This window comes from Bubalus bubalis, chromosome X (genome assembly GCF_019923935.1).
Source record: "Bubalus bubalis isolate 160015118507 breed Murrah chromosome X, NDDB_SH_1, whole genome shotgun sequence".
NCBI classification, from domain to species: domain Eukaryota; kingdom Metazoa; phylum Chordata; class Mammalia; order Artiodactyla; family Bovidae; genus Bubalus; species Bubalus bubalis.
Genome location: NC_059181.1, coordinates 84,225,256 through 84,237,626, shown reverse-complemented (window position 1 = coordinate 84,237,626; position 12,371 = coordinate 84,225,256). Strand labels below are relative to the sequence as shown.

General features: G+C 42.1%; 1 protein-coding gene across 1 annotated transcript in view; it reads left to right on the top strand.

The window, feature by feature from the left end:
• The window catches only part of RTL9 (retrotransposon Gag like 9), a 153,427-nt gene that overhangs the window by 52,479 nt on the left and 88,577 nt on the right, over window positions 1–12,371 (top strand). The gene's annotated exons all lie outside the window — the stretch shown is intronic.

The window sequence follows — 12,371 nt, the reverse complement described above, 5'->3', positions numbered from 1 at the left end:
GAATTCTTTACCAGTGTGCCACCTAGGAAGCCTATTTACCATATGCCATAAAGTATACAAGACAGAATCTATAAGGATGAATAGGGCACAATCTCCTTTGTCTCCCAGACCTAATACTGGTTGGGGCTGTGTGGGTGGGAATGTAGGATATCAGGTACAGAGATGAAAGAATTTTTTGTTTATAAACAGGTTGGTGAGAACGTAGACATAGCTCTATGAATTCACAGGTCTCTGAAAATGGAGACAGAGGGATACAGATTAAAAGGGAAGAGGGCCCCCAACTCTAGAGCTCAGGACAACCAATAAGAAAAATACCACGCTGGAGGAGTTAAACTGATAGGAAAGTTGCCCACTGCAGAAATGGGATTGGTTGCTCACACACACACACACAAAAAAACCACCATGTACTGATTAGATAAGTGGCCTCCCTATATGTCATTAAGAGGCAATGCTCTAAAGTGTAAACAGTGGAAAAACCCTACTGTAGCCTTGCGAATGCTATGGCTAGAAGGCCCATCAAAGCTAAGAAGGGATTTATGATATGATATGGCTAAGTAAGCTATTTAACCATTATAAAAACAAACAAAAATAATTAGAAAGAAGTTGTTTCTCTCATGCCATGCTTGACCTGGTGATGTATTTACTGTCTTTCTGATAGGGAATGGATGGTTGCATCAGGCTGTATGAACTATATGACTCCATCTTTTCAAAACATCCCACACTCTACTGACTTCCTCACTCACCAGTAACAACAGCCACCTTGTACTAAATAATAAGCACCTACTCTAAACCGAGCACTTTATATAAATGAACTGACTTTCCCCACAGTAACCCTATGACCTCATAGGTTTCTATAGTTAGCCCTGTTTTCAGATGAGGGAACTGAGGCTCACAGAGGTAATGTGGCTTACACAAGTCCATAAAACTAAATGAGCAATACTAGTTTCCCATGGCTACTGTACAAATTACCACGAATTTAGTGGCTTGAAACAACAGAAATGCATTCTCTCACAGTTCTGGAGGCCAAAAATCTGAGATCAAGGCATTGGCAGGGCCATGCTTCATCCAAAGTCTCTAGGGGAGATTGCATTCCCAGTTTCTTCTTTGTTTCTGGTGGCTGCGGACTTAGCTTGACTTACTGGCTGCATTATTCCCACCTCTGCCTCTATCTTCACATGACCTTCTCCCCTATGTCTCATTCTTCTCTTTCTATTTTAAGGACTTTCATCATTGGATTTAGAGCCCACCCTAATCCAGCTGACCTCATATAGAGATCCTTACCTTAATTACATCTGCAAAGACCCTTATCCCAAATCAGATCACATATTCTGAGGTTCCAATTGGACATATCTTTTTGTAGAACAGCATTCAACTCACTACACGTAGCCTAGCTGGGATTCTAACCTAGATCTGGATGACTCTAAAATCTTGGCTCTTTTCACTAAACCAGGCTGCCTCCACCAAAAGGCGTTTGCTTTGCCTTTTATTTGGTTTCCTAAGTAGATTTCCTACTGGGAAGAGGACGCACTTGTTGACATAGGTTTGCTTTGTAATTAATTATCAAGATGAATTAATAAATTGACATTTTGGTTTCCAAAACACTTCTTTGTAACTTTAGATTGTGTGAAATGTGTCCCCCAGAGCTTAATCACTCCCTGGTTAAAACTGAAAAAAATTGAGTTTTAGAACCTGTGAAACTGAGGATTGTATCTTGGCAAGATCCCTTTAGGATACAAGCATCTCACAGCCTACAATCCATGCCCATTTCTTTACCATGTAAGAGACCACACTAATGAAGTGCCACAAATTTATGAGTATACAGAAGAATTTCTAATTACTTAAAAGCTTCTAGGAGGAATTTGGATTCTACCTCAATGTGATGTCCCAGAAAGGTTCCTCATAAGAACCTTCTATGTTTGCTCCCGAGCCTCGGCCCCCATCATCCAAACATAGGGAAGGAGATGCCTTTAAGAGTTCTTTATCACACTAAGATGAGATTCAGTAGAAAAAATAGGGATCCAGAAACAGTAGAAACTCAGTTTCGAACCCCCAGCCTGCTTCCTAAATTAGTATTTCTCAAAGTATGTTCCAGGGAGTATTAGTCCCTGGGGATGGACGTTGATAGTATTACATACGAAAGAGCCCCATGAACAATCAAGTTGTGAACCACTGGTTTAATCAAATGTGGATTCCCAAGTACAGACATATTCAGAGTCCTTGCTAAGTTAATAGGCAATGTGAATCTCCAAGAGAGGGATGGGGCACACAGGGTTTTCCAAGTTTTGTGACTTCACTCACAGGGATGATGGTGAGGGGCTATGATGACAGTAGAAACATAGAAACAGTTTTTTGATCTCTGCAGAACAACTGCCCCCAGCCCTGCTAACACCTTGATTAGGAAGAGAAAAACCTTTGCAATGTGTTTATCAGGTTGTGATCAGTCGGTGGACCACCCATAGTGATGGACCACTGAGTATAACCAAGGGAGCTTGTTAAAAGTGCAAACTTCCTGGCCCTGGTGGCTCAGCTAGTAAAGAATCTGCCTGCAATGCAGGAGACCTGGGTTCAATGACTGGGTTGGGAAGATCCCCTGGAGAAGGAAATGGCTCAGTTCAGTTCAGTTCAGTCACTCAGTCGTGTCTGACTCTTTGTGACCCCATGGACTGCAGCATGCCAGGCTTCCCTGTCCCTCACCAACTCCCAGAGCTTGCTCAAACTCACGTCCATCGAGTCGGTGATGCCATCTAACCATCTCATCCTCTGTCATCCCCTTCTCCTCCTGCCTTCAATCTTTCCTAGCATCAAGGTCTTTTCTAATGAGTCAGTTCTTCGCATCAGGTGGCCAAAGTATTGGCGTTTCAGCTTCAGCATCAGTCCTTCCAATGAATATTCAGGACTTATTTCCTTTAGGATAGACTGGTTGGATCTCCTTGCAGTCCAAGGGACTCTCAAGAGTCTTCTCCAACACCACAGTTCAAAAGCATCAGTTCTTCGGCACTCAGCTTTCTTTATGGTCCAACTCTCACATCCATACATGACTACTGGGAAAACCATAGCTTTGACTAGATGGACCTTTGTTGGCAAAGAAATGTCTCTATTTTTTAACATGTTTTCTAGGTTGGTCATAGCTTGTCTTCCAAGGAGTAAGCGTCTTTTAATTTCATGGCTGCAGTCACCATCTGCAGTGATTTTGAAGCCCAAGAAAATAAAGTCTATCACTGTTTCCATTGTTTCTCCATCTATTTGCCATGACGTGATGGGACCAGATGCCGTGCTCTGAGTTTTTTGAATGTTGAGTTTTAAGCCATTTTTTTCACTCTCCTCTTTCACTTTCATTGAGAGGCTCTTTAGTTCTTCTTCGCTTTCTGCTATAAGGGTGGTGTCATCTGTGTATCTGAAATTATTGGTATTTCTCTCAGAAATCTTGATTCCAGCTTGTGCCTTATCTAGTCCAGCATTTCACATCATGTACTCTGCGTATCACTGGAAAAGACCCTGATGCTGGGAAAGATTGAAGGTGGGAGGAGAAGGAGACGACAGAGGATGAGATGGTTGGATGGCATCACCGATGCAATGGACATGAGTTTGAGTAGGTTCCGGGAGTTGGTAATGGATAGAGAAGCCTGGCATGTTGCAGTCCATGGGGTCACAAAGAGTCAGATATGATTGAGTGACTGAACTGCACGGAACTGAACTGACTCTGCATATAAGTTAAATAAACAATAAGTGGAGAGTTCTGACGAAATGTGGTCCACTGGAGAAGGGAATGGCAAACCACTTCAATATTCTTGCCTTGAGAACCCCATAAACAGTTTGAAAAGGGAATGGCTACCCACTCCAGTATTCTTGCCTGGAGAATTCCAAGGACAGAGGAGCCTGGCGGGCTACAGTCCATGGGGTCGCAGAGTCGGACAGACTGAGTGACTAACACGCATGCGAGCACTCACACACACACCCACCAGGCTTACTGAGTTAGTATTTCTGAAGCTAGAGTACGGGAACCTACCTTTTAAAACAGGTAACTGGAATAATTCTGAGATACACTTAGGTTTAAGGACCACGGCATTCTGGTGAAATCGGGCTTCCACAGCAGTGAAACACAGATTCAACTCTAAATGTTCATTTACAATTCCAGCCAATAACCAATTACAATATTGCATTCTTACAGCATGATCTGTAGACTTTAATTTGTGTGACAATATCATTTTATATGGCTTGATTTAAATCAAAACACTTATGGCAAAATTTATTAATCCTGCTCTCCTGAGACAATTTATGTAATAAATCTTGAGGAGAATACAATAACCTCTACTATCTTAACTTGATCTCTAAATGTCCCTTTCAGCTCAACATTCAATTCTATGACGTTCCTAGGGCTTCAGATCTGTTTGTCACAAACACATCACTCATTACTGACTAAACTTATTTCTCTTCTTCCAGGCAACAAGTTTCTGATGAACAATGGTTACTGGTGATTTTCCTGAATTTTTTTTTTTTTTAATAACAGCTACCTTCTCACCATGTTATTGTGAAGAGTGAGTGAGAAAATATATGTGAAACGCCAAGCAGAGTGCCTGACTCAAGAAAGTGGTTAATAAATGTTCATATCACCTTCAGTGCACTGACACAATAATATCTCTTAAATTATTGACAAGATAACATGGGAGAGCTGCAGCTGAATGAAAATGAGGGAATCAGCTGTACTGACAATATCAGGGTTTTGAGGGGCTGTCAGGGAACTGGCTAGAACCCCAGTCTCCAAGGGCAAGCTCAGCTGCAGACAGTGAGATGGCTTGGGGAGGGTGTGAGTTTCTGCAACACACACCACCTTGGAGAAAGGCTGCAGTGAGTGAGGCTTTGGCCTAAAACTCAGGTTCTAATCCCCAATATGATCCCTAACTTAGTGTTTTTCAAAGTTGTTCCACAGAATATTAGTCCTTGGGGATGGACTAATTCATATTCATCTTATGAATAAGAGTGTTACACAAGAAAGAGCCCTATGAACAGGCAAAGTTGTGAACAGCTGGATTAGTCAAATGGGATTTCCCAACTACAGGAATATTCAGAATCCTTGATATGTTAACAGGCTGGATCCCCCTGAGAAGGATGGGGAACACAGGGCTTTCAAGGTTTTGTGACTTCACTTACAGGCTTGATGATGAGGGCCTAGTGGTTTTGAGGAACACAATCGTGAGAACACTGCTCAAGGCCACTGGTGCCCTCCTACTTGGTAACAGGAATGGCTGCTTTTTAGCCCTTTCATGACAAAAGTTAACAAGAGAACAATTATGTGCTGAACTGTTCTCAGTCCCCTAGTGTCATCATTGTCTTCTTTGTACAGCTTAGATCCTATGTGCACCATTATATTCACTGTTTTGCACACATCCTATATCTCCCTTGCTTCTCTCCACCCCCATCTTAGTTGAGCAACAGACACCTAATCCTGGTTAAATCCAACTCTCTATCTATTCCAAACCTGCCCCAGCAGCTGAACAAGATTAGAAAATTCTTAAAACCATGCTAACTAGTCTCACTTTCAATTCATGACCATTAACCTCAAGTGGGCCCTTCATGCTACCCTCCAATTTCCCTACATTTTCTTCATTCAACCGTTCTTGAACTCTCTCTGATGGCTGTTTTGCATGTGTATGTGCGTGCTCACTCAGTTGTGTCCAACTCTTTGTGACCTCATAGATTGTAGCCCGCCAGGCTCCTTTGTCCATGGGATTCTCCAGGCAAGAACACTGGAGTGGGTTGCCATTTCCTTCTCTAGGGAATCTTACTGCCCCAGGGATCGAATCCGCGTCTCTTGCATTTCCTGCATTGGCAGATAGATTCTTTACCACTGAGCCACTGGGGAAGCCCAGTGGCTGTTTTACACCTTCCCTATCCTCCTCCCAAACCCCTTCCCCTATCCTCATTCTCAGCTGCTGACTCTGCTTCTCATTTCACTGAGAAAATAGAAAATGTCAGAAGAGAACAAGTGCAGACTCTTACCATGGTATCTACAAACCTACTTGTATCTCTATCCACATACCCTGCCTTCCTGCTTGTCAACCTTGCCTTCCTGCTTGTCACTAGGAATGAACTGTCTGTAATTCCACCAATGGCTGACTCCTTCACTTGTGTACTAGATCTTTCCCCTTTTGAACTTACCAAGGTCATGACTCTAGTCATTTTTCTCTCCCTCTATGACATCAGCAATTTTTCTCTCACCAAACCAACATCTCCAATGTTAAGAAACAAAACAAAACTTTTCTTTGCCTCAGCTACAGCCCCATTTTTTTTTCTCTCTCCTTAAAGCAAAACATATTTTCTCCTACTAGTTTCTCTTGAACCCTCTCCAATCAGGCTTTTGCCCCCAGCACTCCACCAGAATGATTCATGTCAAGGTCAATAGTATCTCCTCAGTGTTAAATACAATGATCCTTTTTCTGTTCTCATTTTATTTGACCCAACAGCAGCATTTGACACAGTTGATCACTCCCTTCTTGAAACAATTTGTTCACTTGGCTTCTGAGACACCACTCTGTATTGGTTCTCCTCCTTCTTTGCTAGCTACTCTTTCTTAGTATCCTTTGCTGGGTTCTCCTCATCTTTCTAACCATTAGGCTGTCTAATTGGCCTCTCAACTCAAAATTCTCCCAAACCAGAATGACTATTTTCCTTAGACCTGTTTATCCCACAGTCTTCTTTACCCATGTTTCTAGAATTTCAGGCCAAACTTAGAGCCTTCCTTGACGCCTCCCCTTTTCTCACACCTCACAGTATCAATCAGTGATACTGTGGGTTGAGTCTTTCAAAACATATTTAGAACCTGATCACTTCTTGTTATTTCTGCTGCTATTGCCTTAGTCCCAGCCAGCATCACTTCTTATCTGGACCATCACAAAATTCTGTGTGTGTGTGTGTGTTTGAGTTGGTCAGTCGTATCTGACTCTTTGTGACCTCGCGACCCTTTGTGACAGTAGCCCGCCATGCTCCTCTGTTCATGGGATTTTCTAGGCAAGAATAGGAGTGGGTTGCCATTTCCTTTTTCTTCTCCAGGGGATCTTCCCGACTCAGGGATTGAACCTGGGTCTCCTGCACTGCAGGCAAATTCTTTACTGTTTGAGCCACTGTGGAAGCCCCAAATCCATTAAATGTGTAAATCAGATCAGGTCATGCATCTGCTTGAAGCCTGCCCATGGCTTTTTATATTGTTCAAGGTAAAAGCAAACTCTTTAGAATCACTTAGAAGATTCTACAGGAGCTGGCTTCTTCCCCGTTACCTCTCTGAACTCAACCCTACCATTCTCTCCCTTGATTACTCAGCTTCAGCCATATGGCCTGCTTGCTATTTCTCAGACATGCCAAGATAACTCCCAGAGGGCCTTTGCTGTTCCCTCCAACTGGAATGTTCTTTTCCCACAGAGGCTTACTCACTTGCTTCCCTCAGGCCTCTGTGCAAATGATACTACCAGTGACATTTCCTCGACTATCTCATTTAAAAATTGCCATTTTCTGCATGTTTTTCTATCACTTCCCATTGCTCTATTTTTCTCCACAGCACTTATTTTCTGATATATTAATATTTGCTTGCTTGTTCATTATCTCTCTCCACCACTAGAATGTAAACTTCAGGAATACAGGGATTTTATTTGTCACTGCTCTATCCCGCAGAGAAGGCAATGGCAACCCACTCCAGTACTCTTGCCTGGAAAATCCCGTGGGTGGAGGAGCCTGGTGGGCTGCAGTCCATGGGGTCGTGAAGAGTCGGACAAGACTCAGCGACTTCACTTTCACTTTTCACTTTAATGCATTGGAGAAGGAAATAACAACCCACTCCAGTGTTCTTGCCTGGAGAATCCCAGGGATGGGGGGAGCCTGGTGGGCTGCCGTCTATGGGGTCGCACAGAGTTGGACATGACTGAAGCGACTTAGCAGCAGCAGCAGCAGCAGCAGCTCTATCCCCAGTACCTACCCCAGTGCCTGGCACATGATAGATGCTCAATAAGTATCTGTGAAACAAAAAAGAATGTATATATTTCAATGGAGAAGACCCATACCTTTTATCAGATTAAAAGGGGCCCGAGACCCAAAATGGTTAATAATCAATCACTATGTGTTAGTTGCTCAGTCATGTCTGACTCTTTGAATCCATGGACTGTAGCCTGCCAGGCTCCTCTGTCCGTGGGATTCTCCAGGCAAGAATACTGGAGTGGGTAGCCATTCCCTTCTCCAGGGGATCTTCCCAACCCAGGGATCCAACCTAGGTCTCCTGCATTACAGGCAGATTCTTTATCATCTGAGCCACCAGGGAAGCCCCAATAATCACTATCCCGAGCCTAAATCTGCCTTCCTGAAACGTATACCCATTAAGCCTAGTTCAGCTATTTGGAGCCTGGTACGAATGGGACAGGCTACACATGTTTGCCAAGTGAATGAAAGTATAAGACAAAATAAATCTACTCCCTCTTCTCTGTGCAAGCTTTTGGTTGGCTTGGAGAAAGTCATTATGTCCTTCTAAATCATCTCTTCTGCAAGGCAAAAACTCTTAATTTGTCATGGTTTCCAAACCCACCTGCTTTGCTTTCTCCGGGGCCAGCTCTGATATGGATGTTCTCCTCCACATGTCTTCAGTGGAAAGTAGATACTTTTTAAAAACTGAGGTAGACCAGTTGTGAGACACTGGCAAGTAGTGGGACCTGTGGAGTCCATGTAGTTGTCTAAAGATATTCACATTCAAACTCAAGACAAAATATATTTACAGGTCCATTTTGTCCCGTGAGCTGACAGTTTGCAAATCTATTTGGAACTCATACAGTTTGGCAACACTCCTTTCACATTTTCCTCACTCCATGACCTCACCTTTGTCCTCCCTCATAAGCCCAACTATTTAGTCACACAAAACTATGCTCTGCTTCTCAAATACCCCTTGTGATTTCTTGCTCTTATTCCTTTACCCATATGGCGCTCTCTGCATAAAACGCCTATTTGGAATAGTCCCTATTTGTCTCTCCAGATCTACTTTAAAAAAAAAAAAAAGTCTTTATTTTTTAGAGCAGTTCTAGGCTCACAGAAAAATTGAGAGGAACATATAGAGAGTTTCTGGATACCCTCAGTGGATCTACTTTTCACCCTTCTCCACTCTTTCCCTGTACCTCTAGAGGCTGACCTTTGTGGACTGTATTAACTGAGTTTCTTCTCTGAATTCTCATTGGATATGGCCAATGGGAATCATTAACAAGGGATTGGAAGGAATTTCCTGGCAGTCCAGTGGTTAAGACTCCACGTTTCCACTGCAAGGGGCATGGGTTTGATCCCTGGTCGAGGAACTAAGACCCCACAGGATACAAGGCATGGCAAAAAAAAAAAACAAACAAACAAACAAAAACAAAACCCAAGGGAGACCAGAAGCAGATTAAAATCTGAATATTTATTCTCCTATCCCCTTCTCTGTGGAGTGGTAGCAGTTTGGTTGAGTCCTTCTAGAAGAATCTATCATAGGCCACATACTTTTTTTGGCAGCCATCTTTTATAGCTACAGCTACTCTTTCTGGGTTCTGATAACTGCTCCTTCCTCTTGGCCCTTCAGGTATAAAGATGGTAAAGGCTCCCTGGGCTGTCTCACCATCCTTTCTTGATTTCCCTTAACGCTGCTCACATGATTGTAAACAGTCCCATCATTAAACTCCCCTCATGTATCCTGTTTCAGTATGCTGTTTGTTTCCTACTAGACCCTTGACTGCCACCGTGCCCTGGTGTCTATTTGGTGAACTCCACTTTGTTCAGGTCCCAGCTCCCCTGTGAGGCTTCCCTGAGAGCCCTTCCTTCTGAGAAAGTTAGATATTTCCCCAGCTCCTTGAGAACATTTCTTACAGCACTCTGATTATTTATGCATGTCTCTCCCATTAGATCTTGAGCTTCTTATGGCAGGGAATGAAGCTTATTCATCATTATTGTCTCAGCTCCTGGCCAAGCGCATACGTGGTACATGCTGGTTATCTTTTCTTTTGGAGAGAAAGGGGATGAAGTTGGAGAGGGAGTGTTTGTTTTTCTCTTTATTCAAATTATGTATTTTTAAAAGAAATGCCTACCTATTATTTTTTAAATTATAACTAAAGGAAAAAGAGTGAAGTAAAAGTCTATCCCTCATATCCATGCTAGAATTAGTCATAGTAATGGTCTGTGGTGGGCATCCTCCCAGTACCTTTTCTGTGTACAAAAATGTACATATTTATATATACACAATATAGACACCCATCTCTGTTTCTTGCTTTTTTTCACTTAACAATGCAACAGTCTGTATTCTATGTCAGCTCATATAGGTATGCAGACCTACTTCATTATTTTTATAGCTGAATTGTATTCCATTTGAAAAATGTATCTTAATTTATTTAACAAATCCCCTATTATTGGACAGTTAGTTATCTAATATTGGTCCATATTAGAAGCAATGATTCTCAAAACCCAGGGACACACTGGATAAAATTTAACCACAAAATATATAGCTGAACTCGAGAAGCAAGAAAGGAAAACTTCCAGATACCAGAAACAAAAGTAGAACTCAAAACCCTGGCAATGACACAAATTGAAGTGTCACAACTCACAGGGATAACGGAACCAGATAAGCACTTTGGAGACTGAGGTTTGGGGTCCTCCAAAGGGCTTGGAATTGACTTAGACCTGTGCTTCCTGCACAAAACAAGGAGCAGTGGAGACCTGCCTCATTTATGAATTGAAACCACCTTTGTCAATTAGACAGATGTGCAATAATAACAAATCTTGATCAGTACACACAATGTGCCAGGTACTGTTCTATATATTTTGCATGTGTTAATTTCTTTAATCTTCACAAAACCCCATTAAGGGAGGTACTGTTATAACCCCCATTTTACAAATAAGGGAGAAAATGTTTAAGGATTAATAAATTGCTTAAGGTTACACTGCTAGGAAGTAGTAGGTATAAGATTCAGACCAGGTATTCTGATTCCAGGATCCATAGTCTTTATTATGCTATACTGCTGCTGCTAAGTCACTTCAGTCATGTCCGACTTTGTGCGATCCCATAGACGGCAGCCCACCAGGCCCCACCGTCCCTGGGATTCTCCAGGCAAGAACACTGGAGTGGGTTGCCATTTCCCTCTCCAAAGCATGAAAGTGAAAAGTGAAAGTGAAGTCGCTGAGTCTTATCCGACTCTTAGCGACCCCATGGACTGCAGCCTACCAGGCTCCTCCGTCCGTGGGATTTTCCAGGCAAGAATGCTGGAGTGGGGTGCCATTGCCTTCTCCGATTATACTATACTACATTACTACAAATAAGATGTAGGCCATTTTCCATAGGACAGGGGTGAAAATAAACTCATCTCTAAGAAGTTTAAAATGTTTAATCCTGAGCTACACACTGGTATGAGACCCAAATTCATAATGCCCATGTATTTCAGAAATCCCGAGCTGAGACCTTTACATAAAAACTTTTCCAGAACTGGGAATGCCATAGAACTCCAGTAGGGGCAAATTAAAAACTGCCCACAGGGCCACCTCTTCAACTCAGAGTAAAATCCTCACAGAATGTAACTCCTGTAGAAGATAAGCTCATGTAGAAAATTATAAAGCACATGAAGAAGCCCATTACAATCAAGTTTAGTTAATATACACAAGAAATGGGAGAATTCAGTTCCAAGGAATTATGGACAATACAGCAATCCAAAAATACTTCAAAATATTGTATATTAAAAGGTTTAAAGAGGAAAAAACTCCAGAATACATATATATATATATATATATTTACATCATATATAATATGGTATATGTTGTATATGGACTTTCTGGTGGCTCAGATGGTAAAGAATCTGCTTGCAATGTGGGAGACCTGGGTCAGATCCCTGAGTTAGGAAGACTATATGTATATATGTGTGTATATATATATATATATATATATTCCATCAAAGAATGGAGGAATATATATATAAGGGATTCCTTGGTGGCTCAGACAGTAAAGAATCTGCCCATGATGCAGGAGACCCAGATTCGATCCCTGGGGCGGGAAGATCCCCTGGAGAAGGAAATGGCTACCCACTCCAGTATCCTTGCCTGGAGAATTCCATGGATAGAGGAGCCTGGCAGGTTACCGTCCATGTGGTGGCAAAGAGTTAGACACGACTGAGCAACTAACACTTATGAAAGAAAAGTTCTAGAAATGAAGACTATAGAAAATATGGGATGATCATTGGAAGACATTAGTTCTCATCCCACTGAAACATTACAAATTCAACTGGCAGGTTAAGCTACAAATAAGGCATGGATGAGGGAAGAATTAGTGAAATAAATAAAGCTGAGATATTCATAAAATATAGAACAACACTATAAAAATGCTAAACATGAAAGAG